This window comes from Bombyx mandarina, chromosome 12, assembly GCF_030267445.1.
Source record: "Bombyx mandarina strain Sakado chromosome 12, ASM3026744v2".
Classification (NCBI taxonomy): domain Eukaryota; kingdom Metazoa; phylum Arthropoda; class Insecta; order Lepidoptera; family Bombycidae; genus Bombyx; species Bombyx mandarina.
Genome location: NC_143219.1, coordinates 5,273,734 through 5,287,687, shown reverse-complemented (window position 1 = coordinate 5,287,687; position 13,954 = coordinate 5,273,734). Strand labels below are relative to the sequence as shown.

Sequence of the window (13,954 nt, the reverse complement as noted above, 5' to 3'; positions counted from 1 at the left end):
TCACAGACAGTCGTGACATCGCGTGGTCCGCACACCTGTCGGAGAACGCGTACCGAAACGCGTACCTGTGAACCGCGACGGAAGTGCAGTGAATCACCGACCTTACACTGTTCAATTTTTAAATTCGAAAGCCAATTATTTTTGTTTCTGTGTACATCTTCGACCAGGTCTGTTTTTGTTCACTTAATAATTGTCTACATATATATATATAAAAGTAATGTACATACACTACCACTAAATGATGTATCAGGAAATGTTCACACTCAATTCTCGTTGTTTATCCAAAAAGTTTACATCATAATCACATGACCTCAGCTTTATTAACGATATGGAATTTTCCTTTTTCTAGTGTGTTTTTTTAAATATTCTAAGCGAATAGGCAGTTTTTTTTAAACAATTCTATTCAGTGGTGTCTTCGGTTTTCCTGTAACGAAAATTATCCGTCAATGTTTAAATAGTTCTATAAAAATATTATATAATATTAAATATTATATAAAATTAAATATTATATAAAAGTACCTATAAAAATAAAAATTGCCAAATAAACAGTTACAAGACTTGACACCGCGCTTATTTTAAGGCTTTAGTTACGATGTTTAGTTTTACACATTAAGGTAAAAACAACTACGAAAATAATCTTTTAAACATACGTTTTAAATAAGTTGTGTTTGGTCTATTCTTATTTCAATTAGATAAGTAAATCACTAAGATACTATATAGCTACGTTAACCTATATTTAAGAAAGACGAAAAATCAAAGACAAAATTTAAAAAAATGCGAATTTATCAATCAAAATTTCAAGGTATTGTGGGAAGGAGAGCGTTCCTTATTAATATGAACAATTAACAGACCCGTACTTAAATCCGAAAAGCTAAGATTTTTTTTTTATAATAAGACATTCTCCCGTCAACCGAATTATGAATCTAAACTATTCTAGAATTCACATGAACACACACAAAAAATTGCGTCAAAATCGGCCCAATCGGTTAGGAGAAGTTCACTAACATAAAAACGGATATAAAATTATCCTTATTTAGACTAGCAAACCAACAACTCGATTAAAATCTGTCACTAGGTTTTCATTTTGTGGTCTATTCTTGAACCGGTTCAATCCCCACTTTTGTAGGATTTTTCCTAGTGAGATCTAGGCAGACAGTGTCCTGAGAACTTCTTACTGGTGGTAGGACCTCTTGTGAGTCCGCACGGGTAGATGCCACCACCCTGCCTATTTCAGCCGTGAAGCAGTAATGCGTTTCGGTTTGAAGGATGGGGCAGCCGTTTAACTATACTGAGACCTTAGAACTCATATCTCAAGATGGGTTTACGGTTTACATTTACGTTTAGATCTCTATGGTCTCCAGTAACACCAGGTGGGCGTCTACCTAAGCAACAAAAAAAAAAACTGCATTTGCATTTCTAAATCACTTTTTTAATAAATAAAAACATGACTTACTTATACCGTTGAAGAATTGAAAACTTAATTGCGAAACGAATAAATTAATTTACGAAAAACATTCTAAACATTTTAATCAAGAGAAAACTCTGTGCACAAAGCTTGAAGGGCCAAGAATATTTAGAAGTGAAAAATTAAAAATTTCTTATCACTCGTAGCGTGAAATTTTATAAATCGAGCTGTATACAAAATTTACTACGATAAGTAGATCGTGACAGATCTTGTTTATGGGTCAATAAGTATTTAAAGTAACCGTAGAGAGAAGTTGAATAATGAAAACAATCATTTCGACACTTTAAAGAAAAAACACCATAACTAATATTTTGGGAATTTGATTTAATAACTCATTGTAACTCTTCTTATTCTGATGCATCACCATATGAATACAGCCGCTTAGCTCTAAGCATGATGTCAATGTCTCAAGTTTATTATACTATATAATTGAGTGCGACCTCATATCTTAAGATGCATGGGCTCCGTTAAGCACTTAAGCAATAAAAAAAGTAACTTTTACTACTTCGAATTAGTACTAGTCGTTTTAATGAGGATCTGGTAGCTAGTGTAGGTCGTGTATGCGTCGTGAAAGGTACGCGTCTCGCGATTTTTACTTGTGGTATATTGTTTGTAGTGAAAAAGGAAAAACTTAATTAAGCACACTTGTGATATTTTTTACGTTTTTGTGCCAGAAATTCCCGTCTTTATTTTTATTTATATATTTTTTTATATCCGTTTTTATTTATATACGCCATAGTAAGTAGTTAAACACAACTGTTGCATTCAGTAATATCACTTCAATTATATATATTGAAGTGAAATCATTTAGCGCGCAACTTTACATTTTAATTGAATAACACAATTCAAAGAGTTTGAATTAACCACAGAAAATAAAACGTGGGAATGACCGATTTTGACATTTCACTTTCATGAAATCGATTTGTAATTCTTTATGTCAATAATGTCAGATATATAATCTTAATAGTATACATCATAGATAACACCGGCCGACATCATTTTCCTTGTTAAAGTTCTGATTATTTTTTTCCACTAATTTGGTAGTGCTGATCACGAAATTATACCTCATTTTATCGTATCACATCAGGTTTTTAAAAAAGTTAAGATATTGGCTATTTTAAACTTTTTGATTAAAATAAATTAAATTTTAGATTTTGGCGCTCTTTTCTCGAATTGTGCGACCTCTCATGAGGAAATATATTAGTTGCAACAACGACACACCCATTCGAAACAGGTTTACTTGCAAATAAACCTCTACAGTTACTTTGTTTATAAAATTTTTACTGAAATTAGTGTGTTTATATAAAAAAATCTTACGTTTTACTTTTTACTTATATACAAAATTTCCATGCTTCTTGTGCGAGTGGGACAGTAGAGCACGAGACAAGCACTACGTACAAAAACAATGGAATCCTCGTAAAAATCTCAAAGTAGGAACAAAGAACGTTACACGAAAAAATTTAATTAGTCCTGAAAAAATTTTACTACCTCTGCTTCATATCAAACTCGGTATGATGAAACAGTTCGTTAAAGTATTGGATAAAAACAATGCTAATTTTGAATACCTGTGTAAAAAATTTCCAAGATTATCTGATGCAAAAATTTAAGAAGGGAGTGTTCGATGGACCGCAAGTCAGATCTTTGATGGCTGATGAAAAATTTGATGCCACAATGAATAACACTGAATCAGATGCTTGGCTGGCGTTCAAAGATGTTGTCAACAATTTTCTAGGAAATAATAAACATCCCGACTATAAAAATAAGGTTGCAAACTTATTGGATAAGTATCAAAAATTGGGGTGTAATATGAGCATAAAACTCCACTTTCTAGATTCACATGTGGACTTTTTTCCTGATAATCTTGGTGATTACAGTAAAGAGCAGGGAGAAAGGTTTCATCAGGACATAAAAACTATGGAGACAAGGTACCAAGGTCGATGGAATGTGAATATGATGGCTGATTACTGCTGGTCACTGACACGTGATGTTACTGAAGATACTCACAAAAAAACTACACCCAGACGTAATTTTGTCGCGAAACGTAAAAGATGTCACTCTAAATAGTCCTGTAGCATTGTTTAGACTCAATGTTTTCTTTGTAAATGTTCAAATATATGTTTTTGTAATATGATTATTGATTTTTTCTTTAAATTTTGAAAAGAATGCTTTTTCCTTCTTTTAATAAAATCTGATGTGATAGGGCAAATATGTAGGTGTTTTTGTGTTTAAGATAGTATAAATTGGTGATATTTGTGGTTCAAATACAAACAACTTTCAAAAATTTTTCACATGTCGGCCGGTGTAATATGTGCTTTCGTTTTCCTATAATAATTAAATGAAATTTTATTCAACACAATATGTACACGGAAAATTCCCACCATTACGTTTGCAACAAACATTTATCTGTTCATCTTAATTCAATGTTTCATCAAACACGTAACGATGTAACAATAGCCGAAATTTAAGCATGTCATTAAACTTTTAATCCTGTATTAATTACGTAATATTTGTTTGAATTATGAGAACTTTGATTACGGAACAAAACTTTGGTTTTTATGATACATACTTAGACACTTCTATATTCATAGGTTTTCAAGTTCATAGCTTTCAATTTCATTTGTAACGTATTAATTAAAAAAATATTCCTCATAGACCGACATATATATGTTCTCCTAATGCCCTTTTTAATCACATTGTATCGTTGTGGTCAATGTATGAGAAAGGATTCTTGAGGAATTTAGAAAATAAATACAATTTTCAGATGATGATATGCCATGCTATACGATGTAACCTTAGTTAGTTCTTAAGCATCATGATTACTCTATATAATTTGTTTGTAATAATAATACTGGTCACTGAATCTTGTTTAGTCTGTTATTTTCGTTATTACACGATTTAACCAAATTCTAACTGTCTTGTCAAGCAAGTATTTAACGGCATCGATGTTGAAGTACCTTCCTTCCTTCAATAAACAAACAATAAATAACATTTTAGCTGACAATGATAGACTGATAGACATCCTGTTTTCAATCCTGAGTGAAGTGTTTTTCAACTAAAACAATTTCGTTTCTATCTATATAAACTTCGGTTCACTTTCCCCCCTTTGCCTTTTCATGAGTTCTGTCTCATGTGAGGTTTGGACGTTGGTTGTTGAGCGACAGGAGGTTTTAGTCGGTTCGACCCCGACATGCTCCACCCGCCGTCCCCAGTGGAGGGCGGAAGTCCGGCGATTTCCTCATGACGAAAAAAAAAAAAACTGTACAAACTTACGGACAAACTATTCAAATCGGTTCTTGCATCGGGTCAACAAACCCGTGTAATGAAAAACTACGAAAACACCAAAGTGAAAAGAGGTTTAGATTCGATCTAACAGTAAAACTGTTCTACGTTGCGTAATGACAACGAAATCGAAATTACGCATATAAAAACTCTAGGACAGACTGTATTATGAACCCACAGAATAATATAAAAATAATTCTTGAGACCTTAGAACTTGTATCTCAAGGTGCGTGGCGCATTTACGTTGTGGATGTCTATGGGCTCCAGTAACCACTTAACACCAGGTGGGTTGTGAGCTCGTCCACCCATTTAAGCAATATAAAAAACTAAAACAAAAAAAAAATCACTAAACACCTAGTACGCGATATGATTTTCTCAAATACCTCGTTGGACAATGTGTTTAACATAACTCACACAACGAATCAAACCATCATCAATCCATAAAAAAACACATTTTCAATAAAGGCAGAGCCAGTGTATTTTACAATAACGGTTTATTGGTTTCATAAAAAACATCTCGGAAGCCGCAGGTTTATGAAAAAGAAAAATGGATTAATACTTTAAAAAAAAAACAAAAATGGAACATTAAGTAGCCGTCTGTGAGAATCTTGATTTAAAAAATGTTTTTTTTGTTTTTTTTTGTCCGTCTTGCACTTCTTAACTAACTTAACTTGAAAATGAAAAATAGCTCTACTTTCTGCACTTTGTCAGTATTGACGAACTAAATTTTTAAATAACTATACTGAACTAAACTACACTATAGACAGTTGTTTTTTTAATGTGAGAATTTGAATTTTTATTGAACTATCACAAAACGTTTTCATAATGCACTCGACCTTAAATATTTAATAACAGTTTTGAAATGATTTATCAGGGTCATGGTCAGAATGGTTGCAATTTTCATCAGTAGATACACCTACATATTATTATGTTAAATAAACCAACGCAATTATTTACATTATGGGCATGTAATAAACAGCTGAATTGTTGAATACGTTTTTCCAGACATTAACATAGTTGCTGGCAAACGAGAATACAGCTCACTTGATGATAAATGGTTACTGCCGCAACGAATACCGCTTCGCTCCACATTTAAAATTAACATTATTATTTATTGTCATTATTATTAGGGAGTCCAACACTCATATAAATATTAGCCTATCCATTAGTACATGTATTTTCTACGTGGATACCGAGTTTCAAGTCAATCGGATGCATGGTCCAGTAGTTATAACGGAACATCCGTAAAAACTACTGTAGATTTATATATTAGTATAGATTTATAGCTTACTTAAGTCAGGTTTTTCTGATTCATTCCCAGATTGATAATTATCATGTGTAGTATGTAGACTGTATATGATATACAAACATGAAATATATTTTGTCGATTTTAGTTTAATTGCTATTTTTAAAAGAACGTTGTCATTCTACAGCATTTTGTTGTACGTAACCGGATACAGGGCGCTGGAATATATTCCCGGGGTGCACGGTTCAACGCGTTCCCGACACGCTATGCGCACTCTAGCACACCTATCGGGAGCCCGGGAGATATGGTTATCGCAAAACGAACTTAATGTAGTCGTGGCAAAATTTAATGTAGACTTTTATTTTTTAGGTATTAGGTACATATTAGTTTCTAATTTGAAGAATATGACTATCTCGTGTCTCATGGTGGGTGGCGGCATTTAAGTTCTTCGGCCTATTGGCCCCAGTAACTACGTCATACTAAGTGTAACTATATTAATATCTGAAAAGTATGCTTGTCCATGAGTTAGCCCAACTGAAGCAAGTAAAAAAGCCAGTTTATCTATATGTTTATATTTTTTGCATAATACCAAAATTTCCCAGCAAAAGTCACTAAGCCACTAAAGGTTCAAACCTAAATGCATAAATGCACCTACGTCCTGCCACTAGTTAATGCCAGTTTACAATTACAGTAGGTACTTCCTGGCTGAGCCTCTGCTCGTCCACCTGTCCTGGTGAAACTGGAAAGGCCTCCGGGCCACCAGTAATACTTCAATCTTATAAAAGAAAATACAGTACTGTAATAATAATAACTAGTCAGGTCATAAGTATTGTCACACAGTAAAAACTTTTCTTTTAGAATGCTGGCCACAAAAAAGTTTATTGAATTCGAATTCCGAATTGTTCATGAAAATAAAAATGTATACTTTTAGAATTTTACTCATTTTTAAATATGGAGTGGACGCTTAAAGAAGACCGTGTTGCAGTTATTGCGTTGCATCGTTGCGGTTACGCGCCTATTCAAATTTTTAACATACTGAAAATTTTGAATATAACCAAAAGATTCGTTTATCGTACCATCAAACGATACAATGAAGACTCTAGTGTAGATGACAGGTCAAGAAGTGGTCGCCCTCGGTCTGTTAGGACTCCAGCAGTGATAAAAGCTGTGAAGGGGCGAATTCAAAGAAATCCCAAACGTAAGCAGAAACTGTTGGCCCTTCAGATGGGGTTAAGCAGAACCACGGTGAAAAGGGTGTTAAATGAAGACTTAGGGCTTCGAGCATATCGAAGAAAAACAGGACATCGTTTGAATGCTCGTCTAATGGACCTGAGACTGAAGAGATGCCGCGCTTTGTTGAAGCGGTACGCGGGAAAAAAATATCGGGAAATTATTTTTTCGGATGAAAAAATTTTTACCTTAGAAGAGAGCTACAACAAACAAAATGATAAGGTGTACGCACACAGTAGTGAAGAAGCAAGCAACCGTATTCCGCGTGTCCAACGAGGTCATTTTCCATCCTCGCTCATGGTATGGTTGGGAGTTTCTTATTGGGGCTTAACAGAGGTACATTTTTGTGAGAAAGGTGTAAAAACGAATGCAGTTGTGTATCAAAATACAGTCCTGACGAACCTTGTGGAACCTGTTTCTCATACCATGTTCAATAACAGGCACTGGGCATTCCAACAAGATTCGGCGCCAGCTCATAGAGCGAAGAGCACACAAGACTGGCTGGCGGCGCGTGAAATCAACTTCATCCGGCACGAAGACTGGCCCTCCTCCAGTTCAGATTTGAATCCTTTAGATTACAAGATATGGCAACACTTGGAGGAAAAGGCGTGCTCAAAGCCTCATCCCAATTTGGAGTCACTCAAGACATCCTTGATTAAGGCAGCCGCCGATATTGACATGGACCTCGTTCGTGCTGCGATAGACGACTGGCCGCGCAGATTGAAGGCCTGTATTCAAATCACGGAGGTCATTTTGAATATACTTTAGTGTCATAAGAATCTATGTTTTGTTAAGTTCATTTTGGTATATGAATGGTTACATAATGAATAAACTTGTTTCAATTATTTTACATTAAACATGTGACAGAATTTATGACCTGACTAGGTATAATTATCCTGTAAATGCGTTAGTCGCCTATTACCTGTATGTAGATTCTTGACAACGCAGCCAAAAGCAAAAAGCAAAACCTGTCAACTAACTACTGCTTAGACAAATTAAGATTGTCCATATTTAGCACCGCTTTGAGATTTAATGTTTACACATTACAATGCCTAATCATGTATTAGATATTTTGGCTAATGAAACACTCGTAAGAAACAAGAACCCGGAACATATTTAACAAAAACTCAGAATCCGACTGGGTGTCGAATAGTGGACGGTATTTATGGATGACCTTAGGCTAATAAAGCAATCTGATATTTAAAGAAATAATTTGAAATAGTGCTTAGGTTATACATATTAAATAAGCACTGTGTAGGTACACAACAGTGTACAAACACCTTGTCATGATAATATGTACATTCGATATTTTCTGTGGTGAGTGCGGTCTAGATGCAAGTATTCATTACGCAATCTGATTATTAAACTTATAACACTATCATCTTATTAACGATCGATAGCTTTTATGATTTAAGTATTAAAAAACACATTAAATACTGACTTTTATAATAATAATAACTCTTTATTTATATAACACCTTAATATGTACACAGTAAAGTAATAAAACAAAAGTCGGTATATAAATCGGCGGCCTTATCGCTGAAAGCGATCTCTTCCAGGCAACCTTGCAGGGAGAGGAATAAATTAACTGGACGATGCTATATCTTAATAAACTTACATAAAAATATATACTTAAATACACATGTGAAAAATGAATACCATATAAGATAAACTTACATACGATTAAATACAAATAAATACTAAAAATATACAAGATAAAATACAAAAGAAGTAGGAACTTATACAGTTATATCATAGAAGCAAAGTAGTGCGATTTCAATCTGGACTTGAAAATTTCCGGCGAGGACGATTGTTTTATATTGCTTTTCAAAAATTTAATTTTATCGTAATGCTATTATCATATTATTCAGTTATTCTCCGATATCCAAGTAAAGGATTGCTTGCTGTCCCATATATCTTCTACCAACATTTAAATGTACCACAAGAAATACCTAAACGTACAGATAAGTACATGTAAACTAGTACAAAATGCATACATTCTAGACAGGGAAGAGAGACGCCCTATAATTATGTACGTCGAGCTCCAGATAGTTGCTTGTAAAAAGTTGTTCACCTGCTTTTTATCATTACCGGATCTAATGTGGGATGCGTTTCCATTCACACACTTGTCTCAATAATAATGATCAATTAACAAATCATAATTACGTTCTCTTTATTCCTATTAGATTGTCATTGCACTTAATCGGCACGGACCTCTATACACGCACTAGTTTCTGCTTAGTTTAGGTTTAGTGAGATTTTTTGTATTGCTTAAATGGGTGGACGAGCTCACAGCCCACCTGGTGTTAAGTGGTTACTGGGGCCAACGTAGATGCGCCATCCACCTTGAGATATAAGCTCTGAGGTCTCAAGTATAGTTACAACGGCTGCCCTACCCTTCAAACCGAAACGCATTACTGCTTCACGGCAGAAATAGGTAGGGTGGTGGTACCTACCCGCGCGGACTCTCAAGAGGTCATATCACCAGTTTTTCAATCTAGTTCTAATTATTTATAAAACACTACTTACTCTTTTTTTTTTCTTTCTTTTTTGACGATTGAATGTGGACAAATACCATCTACATATCTGGGAGTTCATGAAATGATCTAGCATCTATGACCGATCCCTTCACTTGGAACCATGGTGTTCATCATCAATGCATTGAGAGATTGCTTCTACCACATTTACAGCCTTTTTTATGATTGAAGGATTACCGGTGGTCCGGTGGCCTTCCAGTTTCACCAGGACGAGCAGAGGCTCAGCCAGGAGGGGTGGGATTTGCTAAAAGATGCCCGAGTGCCTCCGAATGAGACCTAACAACTCAAGAGCAACTGCTTCGCGAATGAATCTACTACCGTAACGGAATCGCGACCCGCTGAGATGATCCAGCGAGAAACTCAGCGGGATTTACAACCTCTGAAATAAACTACTTACTATTGATATTTTCAAAGAGCCTGTGCTCATGGAGTTTCCAATTTTCAAATACGACAATAGCTACTTTCTCTACTTCGGTAATACTTACTAAAAATCAGTATGCTTATAAAAATAAATCAAAAAGATTACAGAAGAAAAAAAAACTAAATTCCCAAAGGAACTGAATAAACAATGTATTTTTACTAACAAGAAAAGTAAGAAAGTTGTCCGAATAATAATAAAGTGGATTAGATTATAAAGACATCAATGAAATTAAACTAGAAAAACAAACTTGAAATAACGTATAAGCTGCAACATCGTCGCTTCTCTTACAAGCAATTTTAACGAATAACATATGTAGGTAATACATGTAGTGCCGTTAAATAAAATTATGTTACAAAAATAAATAAAAACGTTAGAACAACACTATTATTATTCACAATCGAAAGTCCGACGAAATTTCATGTTTAATTTACGGGTATATTATTATGAGAAAGTGAACTGTTTCAAAAAAGAGCATGGACGTAATTAGTCAAGCATTTTTGATGACAGGCCTCATACGATACAAAACGCCACTTCAAATCGTCAAATAACGTGGACCGCCTTTACGATCGACCAAAAACTGTAATGGGAATAAAAAGAATAACGGTGAGCGGAAAGAATAATTAATCAAAACAAACATGGACTACGTGAAAAACTTAAAGCATAACTAAAACATATTTCTGTGAAAACCCGTAAAATAGACATCAAAATTTAATTACGTCATAAAAACAAAGTTACAGATTCGTTAAGGTTTCATTATATTTTATTTTATTCGAGATCATTCCGCAACACTCCGCTGTTACACATGAATGACACACAAAAGGAACCTGCGGTGATCATTACTCGATTTCTTGAATCAAATTTTTTTTTGTTTGTAATTGACCAACCGTGAGAAATCTATTTAAAATCGATGTAAAACTAATTGTTCAAGTATAAAATGATTTTAAAACCACCGTTAAGTAATTCGGAATAAACGCTTTTTAAGCTTTAGCTTTAGTTTTTGGAATAAACAACTGTTGGTATTGATTTTGATTTGCTTAAGTTTTCTATACTATTACTATTTACTACCTATATACTAATACTTATTTTTACAATTCATCTTTAAGCTAGCCTCACAAATTAATAATGACGGTCATTGCAATCGTTGAAAAAACATCACTATGAATAGAGAAATAACATGAATTAATTACACTGCTTTCTTTCATTGAGGTAATTTTATTAGATAACGTAAAATCCGAAAAACTACCAACTTAAACATTATAATACAAAATCCTGTTGAACAATTATTTGACCCAAATATTTAAATACTAATTAACCTACTTAAGCAAAGAAACATGTCGCGGTTTCGCTTCGATAAGCTGGTATTCTTATGGGCTTTCCTTGAAAACGGAAACTCTAATCCAATAACTAACACAATTTTAATTGAGTTCATGAGATACCAACCAGCGAACTTTAAGCGTCATAACAACTATGCATTATAAGCTTTAAAACTATTAACACAATTCCCTCATGCATGCAATTAATAACTTTGTTACCTTAACTTTTACTTTTTGTATTAATTGGAATAATGACCACAAGGAGAAGTCACCAATGCACAATGTATTAAACGACATGTATCACTACATAGAAGTCGTTTGTATATAATGTGTTACGGATGGGTGTATTCTGATTTAGAAAAAAATTAAATAACCCTGCATTTGATTTTTTGCTAGTTAGGGAGTGACTTTATAATCTTGTAAGCCTTCCTTTGTAAGCAACCCATTCGTCACTTTTTTAACATAAGAGAATATACATAGGTATATACTTACAGTCGAAAACTGATAAATATCAAATTTATAACTTTATCAATAATACCATGCGGATTTTATTTTACTAAAGAATTTATCACGAAATTGACTAGTTCCGTGAACCTTTCTTTTTTTCATATGGAAATTAATTATAGATATCTATATAAGTAAATTTATTCATACTCTTTGTAAGTAAATAGTAAAAATACATCTAAAATTTAATTAAAATATTCTTAAATGCTTCCTTTTGGAAAATTCCGTAATTTGTTTTCAAGCACAATTCGACAAATATACAAAAACTAAATGAGTTATTCTATTGAATAGGCTTTACAGTGTATTAATGAAATTAAGCATTCTAATAGTAGTAAAAAAATATGTCATAATATCAAGAAAAATTATAATTTAAAGCTTAATCCCAATATTCGATAAGATTCAAAGCCCTAGGACAATGATCGAACAAATTTTAATATGAGGACATTGCAAGTGCGTCATGTCATGAACAACAACGGGAAACAAGATTTTCATGATCAAGGAGCTATTGTATTGTAGAATCACGTCTTCGAAAGTTAATGACTTGAACCATAAACGACAGTATGTGAACTGCATTTTAAAATTAATTAATAAAGGCAATTGAATTTGATGTTAAAATTCTTACCAAATTAGCAAAGGTTTTTACTGGTGGACCTCTTATGAGTACGCTCGGGTAGGTACCACCACCCTGCCTATTTCTCCCGTGAAGCAGTAATGCGTTTCGGTTTGAAAGATGGGCCAGCCGTCGTAACTATACTTGAGACCTTAGAACTTATATCTCAAGGTGGGTGGCGCATATACGTTGTAGATGTCTATGGGCTCCAGTAACCACTTCACACCAGGCGGGCTGTGAGCTCTTCCACTCATCTGAGCAATAAAATAAAAAAGGTACTTTTATTCCCGTCGTATAGCCGTCATATATACTATTTCAAATATGAATTTAAAATTTAACTTTTTCCGTAATAATTAGGTACATGATAATACCTATACATTATGATTGTTGATTTAATTTGAAATATTAAACTTCGTTGCAATCCAACACTTTCAACATTATTTAAATTTCAAATTAATCAAGAAAACCATTGTTATTCGGTTAGTCAAGCTTAAAATAATTTACGAGTAAAACCAATGGAATTGACTGTTCCCACATAATATGTAGATTTCACATAAATAGTATGAATAAATTGTTGTCGAAAATTATGAGAAAATTAAAACCGCTCAAATGTAAGAAAATAATCAGCAAATTTATTTTTTTACTAACATTCGCGTGGGCGTAATACAGAACTCCCTCTTAAGCCTTGTTCGGACTAGGCGAGTATTTTAGTCGAGTACCGAGTAATTTAGTAGCTAAATGTGTCTGAGCACCAAAAATTTTGTCATGAAGGTTAGTAAATAATTTAGTCAAGTCAATCCATCTTGTTCTATTTTTTCGGGCGAGTAGCGAGTAGGTACTCGACTAAAATACTCGCCTAGTCCGAACAAGGCTTTAGTGTCACAAAAAGGTAAGTCGGGGAGTTCATCACACGTAAATTGCCCGGACACATATCACGTGCCCCGGTTAAATTCTTATAGCATTAAGCCTTCCAAAAGATTTTTATTACACCTACGACCAAAGTAATTTTGAATATGAATTTCCCTAATTAAATCATGGATCGGTACCTATCAATAAATAGTAGAATTACCATCATCATTAGAACTGTTAAATTATTTTTAAATGTTAAAACAATATGTAAAATTCAAACATGTATTCAATAGTGCAGAGTATAACAAAGATTATCAAAGTACTAACGAAATGAGTTCAAGTCGGTCGCCGAAACAAGAGAAAGCCTTCACCCTCTGTTACACACATGAATATTATACTGATTAGCACTTTGTTCGGCAATTAAATGTAGTACAAACTGTAAGGTTTTAATAGGGTTACAGAAAAAAAAAACTATTTTGTGCCATATTGTCTCACAAATA

The 13,954-nt window shown here is 33.7% G+C and overlaps 1 protein-coding gene across 1 annotated transcript in view; it reads left to right on the top strand.

Moving 5' to 3' along the window:
• The window catches only part of LOC149501762 (cadherin-23), a 46,191-nt gene continuing 32,237 nt past the window's right edge, over window positions 1–13,954 (top strand). Inside the window, exon 1 of the mRNA XM_089731844.1 lies at window positions 1–167. The gene's annotated coding sequence lies outside the window, so the exon portion shown is untranslated. The remainder of the gene's footprint in view (window positions 168–13,954) is intronic.